Genomic DNA, 19,365 nt, shown 5'->3' on the forward strand with positions numbered 1-19,365 from the left:
ACTGAAAAATAAAGCATTCTTTAAATATAGAAAAAAACCTTTTTATGCACATACTGTAAATGTGGTAAGAAAAATCATACATCAAAGTTCATATCTGAAACTTATTAAAATGCCAAATGCCAAACTACTTTAAAAGTCTTTTTTTTTCTATCAAATAGTCTTGTAAATAGTGTTTCTGTAAGTGGATAGTGATAAACAACCAGCCAATCGGCACTTAACAGCCATGTCACAGGCTGTGTTTGAAAAATGTCAGACAGGAGCTGATTGGTTGGTTGTTTATCACTCTCCATTTGATCACATTTTGAAGCTTAGTGCATCTGGCCCCAAGTGTTAAGCCCTATACACACTAGAAGATGAAATATATCGTTCAGAAAAGGCTTCATCAATGATATCTTTCACAGTATCGTCTAGTGTACGCACTCAATATTGTTAGCGATGCGTGCTTGCGTGCGTCGTTAATGATGATTGAGATCTACCGAACATGCAGGTCAATTTGGCGGTATAGCCAAATGACCTGCATGTTTAGCAGGCCATCACTGAAGGAAATCATATGCCGATACCATTGAGTGTGGATGCACAATAATGGCCCATATGGTGAACAATATCGGCCGTGGCCCCCGTCGGCTAGTGTGTATGGGTCTTTATTATTCCAGTGTGTTTGACACCCACTTCTTTTTTCAAAATGAGTTACTGCACATTATCTGTATTGATGTCCATATATAGATCTTCAGGTTGACAACATTCTGGCCTCCACCTAACCCCTTCTACAGATAGAGCCATCCCTTTAATAGGATTAAGTGAGCCAGAGCTGTCAAACTTAATCCTCTGCTAATCCCCTTGTTCTATGTATTGTATAGCAGCTGAGAACAATAGGCCTTGGTGAGCCAAGCCTCATCATGGCTATCCAGAGATGGCTAGTTGAAGAAGGCTCCATCTGTACGTCAATTTTACATTTACTTGCAAATTGGCAGCCCTGCAGAATATCTAAAGACTGCGTATGTGCATAGTACGCTGTGCACATGCCTGGGGTCCACATGCAAATGGACCATACAAAGGCTTGCTATCGCTGGTGGTGTAACATGTACTGTGGTGGTATGACTAGTGATGAGGGCAGGACCAGTGCTTCTTGGGTGTGGTCTATATAGGGATGTGGCCTGTACTATGGGTGTGGCGATTTCCATATTCTTAAAAGTGTCCATCTCATACAGCTAGCTATTGCACTAACTCAGGGGTTCTCAAACTCGGTCCTCAAGAGCATAGTACATTGTGCAAATGCGATGAACTTCATCACCTTGAAAAAGACACTTTGTGTTGAAATGCGTTGGTGTGACTCTATTGTCTATACTTGAACCTGCCACAACTATCACATTGAACCTACTGGTGAGCATTATACCTGGGTAGTTTGTATTACACCTCTCCCAGTAAGGCTATCTGTTTGTAGTTCTATAACATCTGTGGCTTGCTTCATAGCCGTTTGTATTTTGTTTTATATCATTTTATACTTATATTTGAAAATAAATACCTTTTATACTATCACCATCTGAGCATTTCTTGGACATTGGTTGGTGACAGCAAAGATACCTTGATGTGAGGATCCTCCACGTATGCATGTAAGCTTTGATGTGAGCATCTTAAAGTGCTTGTGTATTTAAACGATACCTCTATGTGTATATCCAACACTCTTTTAAAGTAATCTTCATGTAAGCCTCCGCTGCTAAAATATAGGCACCAAAAGTGAATCCATAGTAGCTACACATCAGGGATCCATAGACCATAGGGGTTCCCACCCTTTATGAACATTTTATGCAATATTGGACTTTAAATTGATTATGAGACCTACCACACTATAAGGTCTTTCTGTATATTTTCTTCATTTCATGTACAAGAAAACTGCATTACGTCTTTAAAAGTTCGTCAGTGTTTTAGATTCTGACATTTCACGTACGCATACTTGATGTTTATATTTACATAGTCAGCGCAACCTTAGGTGGTTATACTTTGTTTCATTTTGTGTGACTAATTGATGCGTTTGGCGACACATTTTGTATTCTCACCATAGTTGCTGCCTGCGGCGCAGTGTTTTCTTTTGTATTCTATATTTGCTTGTTTTTACACTAGATTTTGGGTGTTCCCATTTATCTGATTTTGAAGAAAATCATTATGGTGTGTATCTACCATCAGTCTCATCCCTCTTGGCTGCTGAGACTAAAAGAGTATTATCCCTTAAGTTACACAATTAGGTGGGGCTTTTTTTTTATAAGAACAGAACCAAGATTACTATTCATAAAATGTTCTTGTAAATAGAGACATACTGTTATTAGACATTTGCGTTCCTTGTAGCAACACGTCAAAGGAGCTCCTAAAGGGGGATATTTATTATATCTTGGAGAGAGAGAGATAAAGTACCAGTTTATCAGCTTCTAATTGCTTTTTTACAGGCTGCATTAGAAATATTCACTTTTTATTTATTTATTAACAGTTTCTTATGTAGCGCACACATATTCCGCAGCGCTGTACAGAGAATATATGAACAGTCACATCAGTACCTGCCCCAGTGGAGCTTACACTCTATGTTCCCTACCACATGTACACGCACACACAGACATTCTAGGGTTAATTTGTTGGGAGCCAATTAGCCTACCAGTATATTTTTGGATTGTGGGAGGAAAACGGAGTACCCGGAGGATACCCACGCAAACACGGGGAGAATATACAAACTTAGGGCCATGGTGGGAACGGAACCCATGACCACATTGCTGTGAGACAGTAATGCTAACCATTACACCATCCGTACTGCCCCATATATATAACACATGGTGGGGATAGAACCCATGACCTCAGCGCTGTGAGGCAGTAATGCTAACCATTACACCGTCCGTACTGCCCCGTATATATAACACATGGTGGGGATAGAACCCATGACCTCAGCGCTGTGAGGCAGTAATGCTAACCATTACACCGTCCGTACTGCCCCGTATATATAACACATGGTGGGGATAGAACCCATGACCTCAGCGCTGTGAGGCAGTAATGCTAACCATTACACCGTCCGTACTGCCCTGTATATATAACACATGGTGGGGATAGAACCCATGACCTCAGCGCTGTGAGGCGGTAATGCTAACCATTACACCGCCTGTACTGCCCCGTATATATAACACATGGCGTGGATAGAACCCATGACCTCAGCGCTGTGAGGCAGTAATGCTAACCATTACACTGTCCGTACTGCCCCGTATATATAACACATGGTGGGGATAGAACCCATGACCTCAGTACTGTGAGGCAGTAATGCTAACCATTACACCGTCCATACTGCCCCGTATATATAACACATGGTGGGGATAGAACCCATGACCTCAGCGCTGTGAGGCAGTAATGCTAACCATTACACCGTCCGTACTGCCAAACTTAGGAGCTGATTGGTTGGTACTGTCATTTATCTGTCTCCAATATTTAATAAATCTACTCCAAAAGTTTCTAGAGAGGAATACTTCACTGGCAAATTAACCAAAGCGACCCACAGCCTAGTACTTTATACCCCCCAACCACCTGTTCTTGACATAATCCTCTTCAATGGAAAGCACAGATTACAGATGTTTTGAGAGGTACTTGTGGTTGTACCCCTCTGGTTGGACCAGTCACTCTCCCTGTCTACCCCAGGACCATTGAGCACTCAGGCTGGCAGAGGTATCAAGAAGGGGCATGGCCAAAGCAGGGGGCGTGTCAATGCCTCTTTGCCTGATATTGTTACAAAAGAGTATGTGCTGCATCACACACTCAGAATAGGGTCAGTGTTAATCACTCACTTGTAGCACTTCACCTCTCTGTCCACTAAATACAGCTGGCTGTGTCTGTACAGCATTGCAGCTGCAGTATCACATCATCAGTGAGAGCAGCTACCACTAAGCAGAATCAGCCAAGTACCACTGTGGCTGTGCTGCTATACAGACACAGCCAATGGAAGTTATTTGGTGGTTAGAAGTGTTAGAGGTGGGGACAATCACTAAGCTGGACCCCAGCCAGGCCCCTCAAACCAGCCTGGGCCTGTGTATTACCCAATCCTCCCCTCCCTCAGAGCCTCTGTCTGATCCTGCCCCAGTCACTTGTTTCATTGAACCATTAAAAGTGCTACTATGAGCGAACAGGGGTGCATGAGTTTCCTCGCTCATTTCCTAAGTGTGTGGAGTCATGAGCCACCCATTATGTGGATTGCTTAACCTCACCATAGTGATGTATCCAGAAATTTTGCACCCCCATGTAAAAAAAGTCCCGTCCCCCAATATATTAATTATAACTTTTTATTATTTACATGCAAGGCGTTTCTTGTTGCCAGGGGTTTTCTGCTCATTGCCAGACATAACATGCTCATTGCCAGGAGTTTAATGCTCATTGCCATGGGTTTCTTGCGCATTGCCAGGGATTTCTTGCTCATTGCCAGGGGTTTCTTGCTCTTTGCCAGGGGTTTCCTGCTCATTGGCAGGGGTTACATGCTCATTTCCAAGCATTTCGTGCTCATTGGCAGGGGTTTCATGCTCATTGCCATGGGTTTCTTGCTTGTTGCCAGGGATTTTATGCTCATTGGCAGGGGTTACATGCTCATTGCCAAGGGTTTTATACTCATTTACAGGGGTTTTATGTTCATTGACATGGGTTTCTTGCTGACAGGGGTTACATGGTAATTGCCGGGGGTTACATGCTCATTGTAGGGGTTACTTGCTCATTGACATGGGTTTCATACTCATTACTACGGGTTTCTTTCTCATTTCCAGGGGTTACATGCTCATTAACAGGGGTTTCATGCTTATTGCCATGAGTTTCTTTCTTATTGCCAGCGGTTCGATGCTTGCAGGCGCAAGAGCGTTCCCGGTAACATGGTACCCGCTGCTCTCTCCTGACAGATGAAGAAGGTTCAATAGTACCTATAAACTTAATCTCTTCAAATATTCCATTCAGATGGCCATTCAGATGGCCAGACCACAAGGACTCTGCAGAGGCCCTGTGCCTGCCTAGCGCTGGTTTCCCCCAGCTACCACTTAGACTTCGTTGGTATTACTACACCACTGCCCCACCGCCTTGCATAGTGACCAAACTGCTGGACAGCCGCTTGTTGCTGGGACTTTAGCTACTAATGCATAAGAGGATATGTTAATAAAAAAGGTCACATACTAAAAACAATAAATTAAATAATAGTAAATAAAAAATGTAATTAAAACCCATGTGACCAGAAGCTTGCTGGGGCCGTGGAATCTATGGTATTCGGTCATTAGGTTAACCGCTATTGGTGACAGCCAAATGACATGGCTCGACAGGGAAAAAGGTCGAGATGAGTTTTTCGAGATTTTTTTTAAACCAATAAGTTCATACTTTACCATCCCAGTAAGAAACGAGGGAGAATAAAATAGTATTGGTGAGCATAATGATCACAGCGAGCAATTTGAGGGGACGCGGTACACTTTTTCAGGTCCACGTTGACCTATGTCAACATAGACGCGAAGAACGTGAAAAAATGAATGTCGACATTTTTCTGTGACGACCTTTAGACCATGTTGAAATGTATGTTGACCTTTTTGACGGGTTGACATTTTGACTGGTCGACCTAATGACCCATTACCAGAACCTACACCAAACTACCGTAGGTTCCTAATAACGTAAACAGAGAAGTGCTCCCGCCTACTGCTACCAAGCATGAAGACTGCTCCCTCTATCACCGAGTCACCCAATACTGTAACACAGCCAGACGCAGGGGGTAATAGATGATGTCTGTGACACAGCCACTGATCCTGGAATACCAGCCATCCATAACAGATTGTTACATAATGACATGAATAAAGAGAGTAACAAATAAACAGTTTCCTCGGTCTTCCGCCATCTGCTCCCACGCTACATTAGTGAGCACAGACGACATATGTGATACAATTTAACAACCGAGACAATTTTTTTCCGGGTTTGGATCATTGGATAGACAGCAACTAGGATGACAAGCATTACGTCGACACCACTAGGTCGACATGCATGAATGTCGACATGACTGACGGTCCACATGGGGTTAGTCAACAGGGTCATAAGTCGACACAAGCATTAGGTCGGCATGGGGGAGGTCGACAGAGAAAAGGTCGATATGTGGTTTTTCAGTTTTTGTCTCGAATGTCGACACATACGACATGGACACTAAAACGTAGCACCACGTCCCCCCCGCTCTGCGCTCACCATGCTTCGGGCACAGTGCCTCGCTACACTCGCCAAGCTATTTTATTCTCCCACCGAGCCCTCATGGATGGTAGCGCATGAAATACTGCCTGTCGGCACATGTCGGTTAAAGAGAAAAGTGAGAAGCCCCGTGTCGATCTTTTGACTGTCGACCTTTTCCATGTCAATCTAATCCCTGTGTCGATCTAATGACCCTTTCAACCTAACCACATGTCGATCTTCAGTCATGTCGACATTCATGCGTGTCGACCTAGTGGTATCGACTTAATGCTTGTAGACCTAGTGACGTATCCCATTGTTTTTACGGCTCGTTCTAACCAAGAACCAGGATACTCAGAAGAGAGGGACCAGCAGGCGCTCAGTAAGTAATGTATGTATGTAGCATATTACAGCATACAGTATATCTAATACAATGTATAACACACTATTGTCCTTTGTACAAACTGCATATAACCTGTATGCTGTTCCAATAACTGTGTAATGAGTTCTATTACAATGAGACAATGAACCATGTGTAGAGGTCTGACTTTTTCCCAGGGTAGAGTGTAGTAACATACATGCATTCAGAGGAACATAATTGCTGTGAATCACTAGTTGAGAAGAACAAAGGCAATGGGGGCTTCACCAAAAAAATAAAAAAATAAAGGAGACAGATGCAAAATAGCTAAGTGATTTAATCAAGGAAATATACTACTCCTCTGTGTCACTTTTCCACAGTTGAGTCATTTACATTTCTTAAATGAAGCAACATTTGCTGTATCCTTACATGGTAAACTGCAAATACCTTTCGCATGTCTGTCCCACACTGGAAAGCATATGCAGTTCCAAAGAGAAACTGTTCCTTTAATAAAGGAGGAAAGCCTGCCTGGAGGCATCCCATTTCAAAGAAATGAGCGACGTACTAGCACTGGCAGCCTAACTATATAAAGCTTGAGCTGGCTGCATGTGCTCAGCACTCACAGTCTCCTCACCAAGCATCCTTCCAAGTCAAGGGACCTTTACTCCTGTATCAAACTTTTCACAGAGGACGGTCCAGTAGGAGATAAACTGGCTTTCACTCCCCACATCCATCCAAATGGATGCTCCTCATGTGTGGATGTAATATATTGAAGTGTTAAAGGTAAGCCACTGACTGTACAGTCTACCATGCAGATTACTTCACATGTTTGAATGAAAACTATATCCACATTGAAGTGCTGTAACTTCATTTTCATTCAATCAATGTTTTGTTTTTTTAATTAGCATCATCTTTTATTACACATTGTTATTTGTCTATGCACAAAATGTACTTTAAGTTAAGAAATATATAATTAATTTAATGCCATAATAAAATAAAATTTTCTTATCTAGCCTTATTTATGTAAAAAAAAATATATATATATTTCCAATTCTATTTATTTCCTTCATCGTCGTCTCTAGTAAGTTTTCCTGATTAGAGTTTTTCCCATCTTTTAAAAGTAATTGCATTGTTATTATAAGTTATATAATGAGGGGTGCAAGTGTCGCCTATGATGTTTTACAGTGATGCACTTGTATACTGCGATAACTTACTGGACTTACCTGAGGCACAGATGCTATTCTTTATTTAAGTCCCATTGAAAACATTTTAATTAAAATGATTGGTTTGAGCGAATTTGAGGAAGGACAGTTTTCCTTTGCTGTGCACTCAGCAGAAGCCCTTTTAATGAAACAGGAGGGTGGCACTGATGCTGGTTCCAAGGCTGGCATTTAGATAAAAGATCAGTCGCACACGGGGGGGTGAAGTGGCTGAATGGCTGCAGTACAATTGGCTGGTACGAATGACATTTTACAAATAAAACCTCTGTGCTCCCCTTCTTTATTACAGCTGCTTGGTGCATATATGCCTTTTGCTGTGTTTGCCAAGTAACCATGATGTCAACCACATGAAACAACTTGTGAAGTTAATTGATGTTCTGCATGATTCTGTACTTGATTATTTAATAGATCTCAGCACCATTAGCTGACAACACTCTTTAGAATGTGTGAGGTTTCATTTATTTTTTCAGAGATTACTTGATAGCCCAGGGGCTGCTTTGCAGATGTCCTAAACTGCTACAGTAGAAAATAAGTTTTAGCTACTGTACTTCTTGGTGTGCTTGTAGACTATGGAAACAATGACATTAGTGATGATCCTCTCCTCCTGCTAAGGTCCTGAAACAAACTTCGTCCAAGTACACTGTACTGTATGTAGACTTCACCCAACGATGAGGATTCTATAAACCAGTCATCTTGTCGGGTAATGTCTTAATGAACACATATTGTATTACATTTAATGACACAATGACCGCAACACTGCACTGAAAAACATCACACAATTCACTCTTCAAACTTCTACTTGGAAAACCATCCTTCTGCTTCTGTTACAGCTACCTGGCCACTAAATTAAATGCGGCCACAAATAATCCTTGGGTTACATTTAAATGCTCAGAGAATGATAACATTGTGAGAGATAAAGTACCAACCATTCAACTTCTCTGCCTTACGCTGATTGGCTGTCACTTTCTTTGTCTCGTGATTTTGTCTCTCTCCAAGCGTTGACAACTAACCGCTTTTTCTTTCATGTTTAAGCTTTATCTCAAGCCTTTGAAGTTAACTAATACCTCTGTGGTGCTTTGTGTTGAATATTTAGATCTGTTGATGTTATTAGCACTTTTAAGCTGCTATTTTCTTTCCTATATAATAGAAAGAGAAGATATTATTTGATAGAATTTTAAAGAGTTCAGTCTATTAAATACTTGACCTAAACCATAGGCAAGGGGAACAAGATGTTTGAACCATGCACACCTTAAAGAGCACCCCAACAATTCTTGTTAGCTCTTTCTTTTTCTTCTGTGATTGTAAGACATCCTTTTCAGTGTATGCATGCTTAAAAGGAAAGATAGGTACAGTAGTTCACATCTCACAAAAATGGGTTCTAAAATGAGATCTTTTTTTCCCCAGGCTGGGTAATGTGGGTGACAAAGCAAAATGGAATGCATGGTACTAATTTGGGTAAAGGAACTATTAACCAAATGAAGCATTTAAAGACTGTCACCTCTGAATTAGAATTAAAGTTCAAGGGTGATATTCAGTTGGTCTGAAGCAGTAACGTCTTACTTGACTGCATATTAGCCAGGGGCAGTGTTGGAATTGGGATATAATGGATCCACCAGAGTTATTTTCTGTAAGGTCTTAGCGGTCAATTTGGTGTAATGAAAACCATATGGCAGATGTTATTTAGAGGTGACTGCCTTTAGTTCAGCTCTGTGCTCAGTCTCCTACATAATCGTATTCTCATGACTATAAGACCATAAAGCCCAACTAAAGTGTATAAAAGCTGCTGGTACAAGACAGAACATCGCTAAAGAGTGTGACCATGACACAGGTTCAAGTAGGCTACATGTCTGACAATCTGCTGGACCCAGCAAGCTCCACTGTCATTGCTATTGCCATCTCTGTTCTGCTTGTGGACACATTACAAAAAATGGGCCTTATGTAGGGGAAGTAATATGCCAGTGAGTGTAACATACGTATTAAGCATAAGTTCCATTTGTACTTGGACATATTAATGGGCACTCACATACGTGACTTTGCAAATTAATTCTAATCCATTGTGTCATCTTGGACCTCAACTGCTTCAGCCTTCTCCTATCTGGCTATGTCCTATCCCATGTATGTTCCACTGTCTCATCTTATAGCTCAACTAATACAGCCTCCACCTATCTGGCACTGTACCATGCCCCTTATGTTCCTTTGTCTCATCTTCTACCTCAACTACTACAGCCTCCTATTTGGCTCTAAACCATGTCCCTTATGTTTCATTATCTCATTTTCTACCTCGATTACTACAGCCTCCTCCTTTCTGGCTCTCAACCATGTCCCTTTAGTTTCATTATCTCATCTTATGCCTCAACTACTACAGACTCCTCCTTTCTGGCTCTCAAACAATGCCCCTTATGTTCCATTGTCTCATCTTCTACCTCAACTACTACAGCCTCCTCCTTTCTGGCTCTAAATCATGTCCCTTTAGTTGCCTTATCTCATCTTCTACCTTAACTTATACAGACACCTCCTATCTGGCTCTGTACAATACCCCTAATGTCCCATTGTCTTATCTTCTACGTCAACTACTACAGCCACTTCCTATCTGGCACTGTACAATCCCCGAAATGTTCCATTATCTCATCTTCTACCTCAACTACTACAGCCTCCTCCTATCTGGCTCTGTACCATGTTCCTTTTGTTTCATTATCTCATCTTCTACCTCAACTACTACAGCTGCCTCCTATCTGGCTCTGTACTAAACCCTTATGTTCAATTATCTCATCTTCTACCTTAGCTACTACAGCCTTCTCATATCTGTGCTGTACCTTCTCCTTATGTTCCACTGTCTCATCTTCTACCTCAACTACTCTAGCCTCCTCCTATCTGGTGCTGTACCTTGTTCCTTATGTTCCATTGTCTCATCTTCTACCTCAACTACTAAACATTATCCTATCTGGTGCTGTACCTTGATCCTTATGTTCCATTATCTCATCTTCTACCTCAGCTACTACAGCCTTCTCATATCTGGTGCTGTACCTTCTCCTTATGTTCCACTGTCTCATCTTCTACCTCAACTACTACAGCCTCTTCTTATCTGGTGCTGTACCTTGTACCTTATGTTCCATTGTCTCATCTTCTACCTCAACTGCTACAGCCTTCTCCTATCTGGTGCTGTTCCATGCCCCTTATGTTCCATTATCTCATCTTCTATCAGCTATGACAGCCTTCTACTATCTGGTTCTGTATCTCATCCTCTAATTTATTATTTATTTATTAACAGTTTCTTATATCGCTCACACATATTCCGCAGCTCTTTACAGAGAATTTTCAAACATTCACATTAGACCCTGCCCCAGTGGAGCTTACAATCTACATTTCCTACCACATGTACACACACACACACACATTCATTCTAGGGTTAATTTTGTTAGGAGCCAATTAGCGTACCAGTATATTTTTGGATTGTGGGAGGAAACCGGAGAACCGGGAGGAAACTGGAATACTGGAGGAAACCCACACAAGTACGGGGAGAATATACAAACTCCGCACAGTTAGGGCCATGATGGGAATCGAACCTTGGTGACAATATGATGGCATCCTAGATCTGTGTTTATGATGCTATAATGAAACCAAATATATTTTATTAACTCTCTACTGTTGTCCATTGGTTCTCTACTGAGTTGCACAGAATCAGATATTAGCAGATGCCTACGTCAATAACTCTGGTTGAAGAAAAAGTGCTCAAAGCTGTGTAGTGGTGACGAGCCTTCTCCTACATAGCTGCAACAAAGTAAATAAAGTACAGGTTAGAAAAATATGATGCTATGCCAATCTGTAATTCCTCTCAGCCATTGATGCAACCATCCCAGGGGACATTCTGACATTGAACACAGATTTAGCTTAAAATAACCAAAAGGGGTAAAAAAAACTTTCGCTTTCGCTTTGGACAGGATGTAGGAAAACTGTCATGTCATCAAAATGAAATACTTTAGAAGATTGCCCAACCCTCCCCCCCCCCCCTTATGTGTTTCTAAAAGTGCACAGGTGCAGTTGATATTCCAGTACGCTGCACAATATCATTAATAATATCCAATTTGCTCTAAGCTCTGTTAATATAAAAGTTCTCTTATTATTGCAATATTGTATATTTCTTGTTGATTTGTAGGTTACCAGAAAGCAACAAAGACCTTTGATGAGTCAAGGTAAAGATTAAACTACCAAATGGTTGTTATTTTATATGGGTAAACAAAGAAACCCATAAACTCTCTCATGTTATCATGTAACTTGATATGTCTCCTTTATATAGATGATATATACAGGGCATCTACTGGTTTTGATAGCAATTAGACATCCAAGTGGTCAACGATTTCATCCCAGAAGTCAAGTAAAGTTCAGGGGTCAGGGGAAAAAGTCATAATTGGCATTGGAATCCCAGATAATGTATACGAATATACCACTATAGTACACTTGACTACAGGATCACCCTCTCAGTTATGGAAAGGGAGCGTATTTCACAATCAATGGAAAAGTAAATCATAACTGCTCTATGAGTGTTCAGTTTCATGCAATTGGATATAACTGTTATGACCATGACCATCGGAGAGGTAATCATTATAGAAGGGTTATATCTATTTCAGCTGAAAGTTTAAACATGCCCATACAAATGTAGACTTGCCTATAGTAAACCACCATTTGTTATGAAAACCAAGCTAGCAGATGTATGTCTCCATTAATCACACACATACAGTAATGACCATAATGTGCTTGGTTCAAATGGTTGAGGATTTAATGTGGTGGCCACTGCCAATTGCAGTGATTACACACAGTGCTAAATTTTTGTTATCATTCAACTTTATCTTTCAGTAGGCTTGAGTGGAATCTCCTTTAGGTTGACCAGATGTCAATTGGGCCAATTTAGGCTGAAACGCATCTGCTTGTAATTATCTTAGCTAAAATTACAGCATCATTCACTAAATTGATGAGTGCTTAGATAACTTCAGACTGTTACCAGCAGAATCTTTTACAAAGGTTTATATGTAACTTCAAAAGACTGGGAATAGTGTACACCTATGACAGGTTCCCTTTAATAAGGGTCACTTTTGGAACTGTAACTGCCTGTCTAGTCCAGTATATTGGTACACATAGAAAAAAAATGTATTTTATGTAAATGGTGAAAGTTAAATTGTGCATGAATTGTATGATACATAAAATAAGCAAGTGACAAATATAACCTATGAAACTCTAGAACATTTGGAAAACCACATCTTTAATTTGGCAGATTACACTTAATGTAGCATGGACGAGACTAACAATGTCAATTCTTGATAATCCCTCCAACCTTATTATCTACAACATCTTTTCCTGTCATTCATATTTTGCCTCTTTTAGTTGACCATTTCAACATTGTATTGTTTATTAATGTCACTCCCTTGATCTTGTTTTGTTGCACCCCTTTACTGTCTCCAACTTCAACAACTTCCACCTTCATGTCTCGGACATCCACCTCTTCTCTTTCAGCATTACTCGCCCCATACTCCATCACCCTACCCCTAACACCACTTTTACTTGGCATCTGATTATCCTAATTTATTCTCCTCTATGGACTTGTTTTATTACCCATTTTCCCTCTCCTACCTTTAGATACTGTAGCTGTCTCATTTTATGGCCATGCCCTATCTACGACCATTAACTCTACTAATTTTCTTCCATGAATCTATGTAATTCCCCTCCCAAATTTGGTACTCTACTTTTTCTCCAAAAATGCCATACCTCTGCTGATCATCTCTGAAAAATGTGAATTCTGCAGTCAACTTCCTCAACTAAAAGCTCAATCTCCTCCATTAGCTTTGCTTTGTCACTCGATAAACAGACCTACAAGAACCTCATCTCATCCCATTCCTTCATCTGTCAATGCCTATTTGCTACCATTATCTCTCCTCTAGTCCTCTTGATTTTGATATCCATTTTACCTTTAAAAGTAAGTCCCTCTACCATGACCTTTCATGCCTAAAAGTTCTACCTCACACTTTGCCACCACACTGGGGCTGCCACCCTTGTACACCTCCTTCCCTATTTCTGAGGCTGAAATCCATGCCGTCCTCTATATCTTGAAACTGACAACTTTTACCTCATCCAAAAAACCCTCTTTTGGTCCTTATCTGGAGAATCATTATATGGTTCCCAACTAGTCAACTTATTTTTCAACTTTGATATCTTTCCCTCCTCTTTCAAATACACCAACGTCTTCATCATTCCTAGGAAACTGTCCTTTGACCTCTTCATATCTCTTTCCACCCCTTTTCTCCAATATCTTTATGTGGTTCGTGTACAAATATTTCACTACTTTTTTCACCACCCACACCAACTTATTAACACCAATCTGGCTATTGGTATCCTCATTCTACCAAAACTACCGTACCTGTAAATTCTCCACTACTTCAAGCTCTGTATCTCTTTGTTCATTCCATACTTGTCCAACCCTTCCTTCGTAATATCTACAGTACACCCATCCTCACCTCCCTTTACTGCCCATATTCCCAGGGTTCAGTCTTTGACTTTCTTCTCTTCTCCATCTACCACTCTCATCTTGTGAACCTATCAGTTCCTTTGGCACCTGATAACATTCCAGTGCCTATATGTTCCTATTCTACGCCTCTCCATCTGATTTCTCTCTCTCTGGGTGGTATATTCTAATATCCACCACTCATTTTTGCCCCCCACCTCTGCCGGCTACCGCATTTTTACTAATCACACATGCTGTAACATAAGCGATTAGTAACGCAAAGGACAGCTCTTGCTTTGACGATCCCCAACGATGCAGATTTCGGTGGTGGTGGGGACCTGTGATGTGCTGTAATGGGAGTGATGTCAAGCGGTGGGGAGGGGACATTGACGGTCATACTGCAACTGCAACATGGCCATCATTAATGAGGACCTCCCTCATCAGTACATGTTTAGATGAGAAAGGGGGTCATTAACAATATTGTCTGTATACACTGGAGGAGATAGTAAAATATATCACTCAGAAGGGCCCTTCTGAGCAATATCTTTACTATCTTGTCTAGTGTGTATGGGTCTTTAGTGAATCAACCACTATGAATGAGTTCAACAGTTGATGAAATTATTTGAAAATGTAGTTTAATAAAAGTCTGTAAAAGATATTAACAGTTGTGTCATTTCATATGCACACACTTTACTACTGTTATAGAGAGCATTACATATACGTTAGTTCCACAATTGCCTACAATGGATACCACTAAGGCATGGAAAGCGGCATTAACTTTATTTAAACAGTTGATCTGTTGTCATATTCTGACCACGCTTTGTAAACTCAGGATATTCAGTAGCAGTGTTAACTACCTAATCTTCCATTCACAGCCCATTACTGTTTGCTAAATGTGTCAGAAACATGCTTGACATGCAGAACAATTGTATATATGTACAGCTTACAACCATAGCATGCAAAAGTGTAACGTCAAATATCGGTAAAGTAACTTAGAGATGTAATGGGTGTCTGCTTTACTTAAAATAACCATTTGTGACAAGCACTCAAAATAAGAATGAATCTCTGAGAACGGGAATTATATGTGAAAAGGAATTCTTTAAAAAGAATATTTGCCACTTGTAACAAAATAGCAAGTGAAATGGAAAGAATAACTTGACAGATGAAAATCAAATAGCTGGAAGAAATCAAGAGTTTCTGGATGTGTGATTTGTTAGTTCTAACCCAGTAGCACCTTCCAGGAATTTCTTTTCTTTCCTTTGCGGTAAGCAAAAAGTATTCCTATTATAGAGAAGCCCAAATTATGGTGTTGAGTTTATGATCAGACTAGCAGAATAACCTGATTCAACAGTTTCGTTGTCCAAAAGAAGTTTGATTCTTCCAAGGAAGTCTGCTTTGTCCGAGGGTGTTTGCCCACTTTATTTATATATATATATATATATATATATATATATATATATATATATATATATATATATATATATATATATATTACTTGCCTACGCCTACCTTTCATTTCTCCTCTCTGGGAGAAGCCCGGAGAGGAGACAAGACAGCGGCATATCAGGGGGGCGGGACGAGGCGGATGTCACCAAGACCCACCCCCATGGCAGACAGAGGAGAGAATTTGCAGGTCCGTGCATTGGTGGAGGGGCTAAAATGAGGCAAAATTACTGGCGTCATCTTAGTCCCACCCCTAGCTGCGGTCCCGCCAAAAAACAACATTTAGCGCAGCGGGGAAGAGGGGTGTGGGGGGAAGCATGGCCATGCGGGAGACTGTGGGAGACTTGACCACCTTCCTGGGGGGCCTGGGAGGGGGACCCGATTTTCAGGAGCCTCCCAGCCATTCCTGGAGGGTAGGCAAGCCTGTATATATATATATATATATATATATATATATATATATATATATATTTTCACAAATGGTGCACCATGCGCCAAATATGGGTAAAAGTGAGTCCAGTATAATGAGACCTCCAAATAGTTCACTTGGGGTGTATATGAACACAGGGAAGGACCAATGCGTCCCAGCAGCAACCTTTTCCTGAACGGAGCCTCTGGGATCCACAGAGGAAATTTTTCTAGGCAGCAAAAGAGAAGAAAAAGGTGCGCTCCATAGTGCATTAAAAGAGACAATTTTATTAAGGAAATAAAAATTCCCGGGTACAGCAATATAAAAGCCTCATGACATGTACATACGATCCAAGGCAAGACAGCTCACACGATCAGCCCCTCATGACACCTAAGTTCAAATATTTCAGTTCACATCTTTATTCCAAACATCTACAAAACTATTCAATATCTTAAATAGTTGCAAACCTTCAGAACATTAAGCCATATGAAATCTGAAAAAATAAGCCTGTACACAATCCACCCAAATCCTACCCCAATATGGTTAGATTAGATATGTCCACTTTGGGTTACTCTCCAACTCTTTGAGGTCCACGAAATCACAACTGTAGCATTAAAATTAAAACAATTGTGTGTGTTTTTTTTTCTAATTAGCTCTTGCAATGAAAGACAACTACTGTAGTTTGTACTTACAAAATAATATTAACTGACTTGGGGGCAGATTTAATTAAGAGTGATATTGTTGTTATCACTTGTTATGAAAGTTAAATGCTGCTTCAACAAATCAGCTCATAACTGTCATTTTTACAAAAATATGACAGGAGCTGATTGACTGGGAAAAATATCACTTTTGTCCCTTGTTTTGTTTTTACTTGTTTTGCAACATTACAAATATGACACTTCATGTAAGTTTTGGTTAAATACCATGACAATGTTTAAATAAATATACCCTTCAAAAAGGGAACGTGTGCCTTAGACGTACCATTAGACAATAAGAAGGTGTGAAATGCTAGGAATAAGACTGTATATGTGACTGTACTAATCAGGGATTTCCTATGTAAGAATTATGATCTTTGTTTTGCTGAAATTCTCCGGACTCCCACTGGATTGAATTGCTCATTATCCTTGCTAAATATACCTTACACAAATGGAGGCCCAGTGTGTGCCAATGCATATTCGATGATACAGTTCCAATACTTAGGCCTGATTCAGAAAATGAAGCACTATTGATGGCTTTGGCATCTTTCTTCCAGCGGACATGCTGTGCAATCGACTATAAAAATGGATCATTGACTGATGCATTTTACTGGCTGCACCTCAAAACCCACTTCTTCCGACTAGCCTATCCCTCCTTCTCCTAACCCCTTTCGCTCCTCCTATCCTGCCTACCCTACCCCTCCATCTGTTCCCATCCGTTCCTACTTTTCCTATTGTTTTTCTTTCGTCCACCCACCTCCTTTTAGTCTGTTAACTCTTATGAGTAGGACCCTCCTTCCTCACGTACTCACCCTACCTCTTTACCTCACCAGCGCTCCTGCCCGGTTCTTCCCTTCCTCCTCTTCATCTTCAGTCTTCTCGACAATTTCGACACCTACTTCAGAACTGATGCTGATTTTAGTTCTACCAGCTATACCCCTATTTATGCTGCATTTTATCAACACACCCTGTACGTTACCTTGTCATTTGATTTTTGTTTGCTATGTACGGCGCTGCGGACACTTTGTGGCACCTTATAAATAAAATAACTACTACTACTACCTTCGTTCACAAGTGGCAAATCTGAGCTGCCACTAGGGAGCCTATGGCATTTGCCAATTTTTGCATGCATTTTGTACTGAACTGAAGCTACAAAGACATTTGTCTCTGAATCAGTCCTATAATCCATGACTCCATTCCAAACATGCATCTGCACGTTAGAACACAGAAGTATTGAACACTCAAAAAGCAACAGGATTTAAATGATGATTAAAAGGAAAAAAAAAACATTTTTGAATACAAAGGTAACAGTTGAGATCTTTATCATGCAAACCACATACAGTGCGATATCATACAAATCACTTTTGATAGATGTTGATAAAGCATAGGTTCTCCATAGGATTGTATTAACATATAGGGCTTGCAACAGTGTTTCACCTTGTAGAAATGAGGCACCCCTATGGGACTGTTACAAAAGCAAACATGCTCAGGTGTATTAGATCGAGCCTAATGCTTTAAAATTGTCGATGATTGGGCTCATTTGGTTGAATATTCTCCCTAATGACATACTGGTTCTTGCATAACTTAAAGTTGAATTTTGACTTCATATCTTTTATCATTTTTGGCCACAATATCCTATCCTTCAATCTCAGTAGTACGGCCGTCTTGGAGTGATCTTTTTATTTTAGTGATCTACTGTAGTTTTGGAATTCTATATAACTTGTTGACACTTGAACAGTAAATAAGTACTATTATGTCTTAGTTATACATTACCATCTAGTGTATGCAGCCAGAAAAATTAGTTTGGTCTTATAATGACAACAATTCCCCAATGGTGATGCTAAGGAATTGGAAATAAGAATTGTCGATCTTATCTTCAAGCTGTACAAACCCAGGATTGTAGCAAGTGATCCAGACAGATTAAGACTGAATGGCCAAATTTCATCCAATTTAGCCACCAGTGTTAAGGGGCATACACACGTAGAGATCTGTGCTAAGCAATTTTGCTGGTGTCAAGATCTCCCATGGAGAGCACATACACACGCAGAGATTTGTGCTAAGTAATTTTGGTAAGCAATTTTGCTTAAGCAAATAAAGGCCGGGTAGTGGATCAGAATGAGATTGTGATCAGTTTCTCTCATTCTGTACACACACAGAGAGATTTGCAGTCATTTGCTAAGCAATCTGACTAGATTTTGACTGCATGCACTGACTTAGTTAGCAGGAGATATTTAATCTCTCGGGGCATACACACAGAGAGATATGTGCTTACTTTCTAAGCAATCTAGTCAGATTGCATAGAAAATAGCAAAAATTTACTCCGTCTGTATGCCCCTTAGGGTTAATTCATTGCATTATCTTAATTTTTATTAATAAACAAAGTTGAAAATGTTGTCATCATCATCATCATCAACAACCTACTTTTTAAATTATTTTCTTTCTTTTTTATTATTATTATTATTATTATTATTATTGTTAATTATATTTTTATTACATTAAATGAGAAAGTTTTGAATTCTTTAAAGTCATTTAACATTGGGGCAGATGTATTAAGCCTCAAC

General features: G+C 40.2%; 1 protein-coding gene across 5 annotated transcripts in view; it reads left to right on the forward strand.

Moving 5' to 3' along the window:
* Nucleotides 1–7,143: 7,143 nt before the first annotated feature.
* The window catches only part of TNC (tenascin C), a 108,294-nt gene continuing 96,072 nt past the window's right edge, over nt 7,144–19,365 (forward strand). For 2 of the 5 annotated variants that reach the window (XM_083161037.1, XM_083161039.1), the window contains exon 1: nt 7,144–7,330. The gene's annotated coding sequence lies outside the window, so the exon portion shown is untranslated. Of the gene's footprint in view, nt 7,331–11,920; nt 11,958–19,365 lie in introns of all 5 variants that reach the window. The other 3 variants (XM_083161040.1, XM_083161041.1, XM_083161038.1) reach the window with 2 other exon arrangements.

Source organism: Crinia signifera, chromosome 9, assembly GCF_055691185.1.
Source record: "Crinia signifera chromosome 9, ASM5569118v1, whole genome shotgun sequence".
NCBI lineage: Eukaryota > Metazoa > Chordata > Amphibia > Anura > Myobatrachidae > Crinia > Crinia signifera.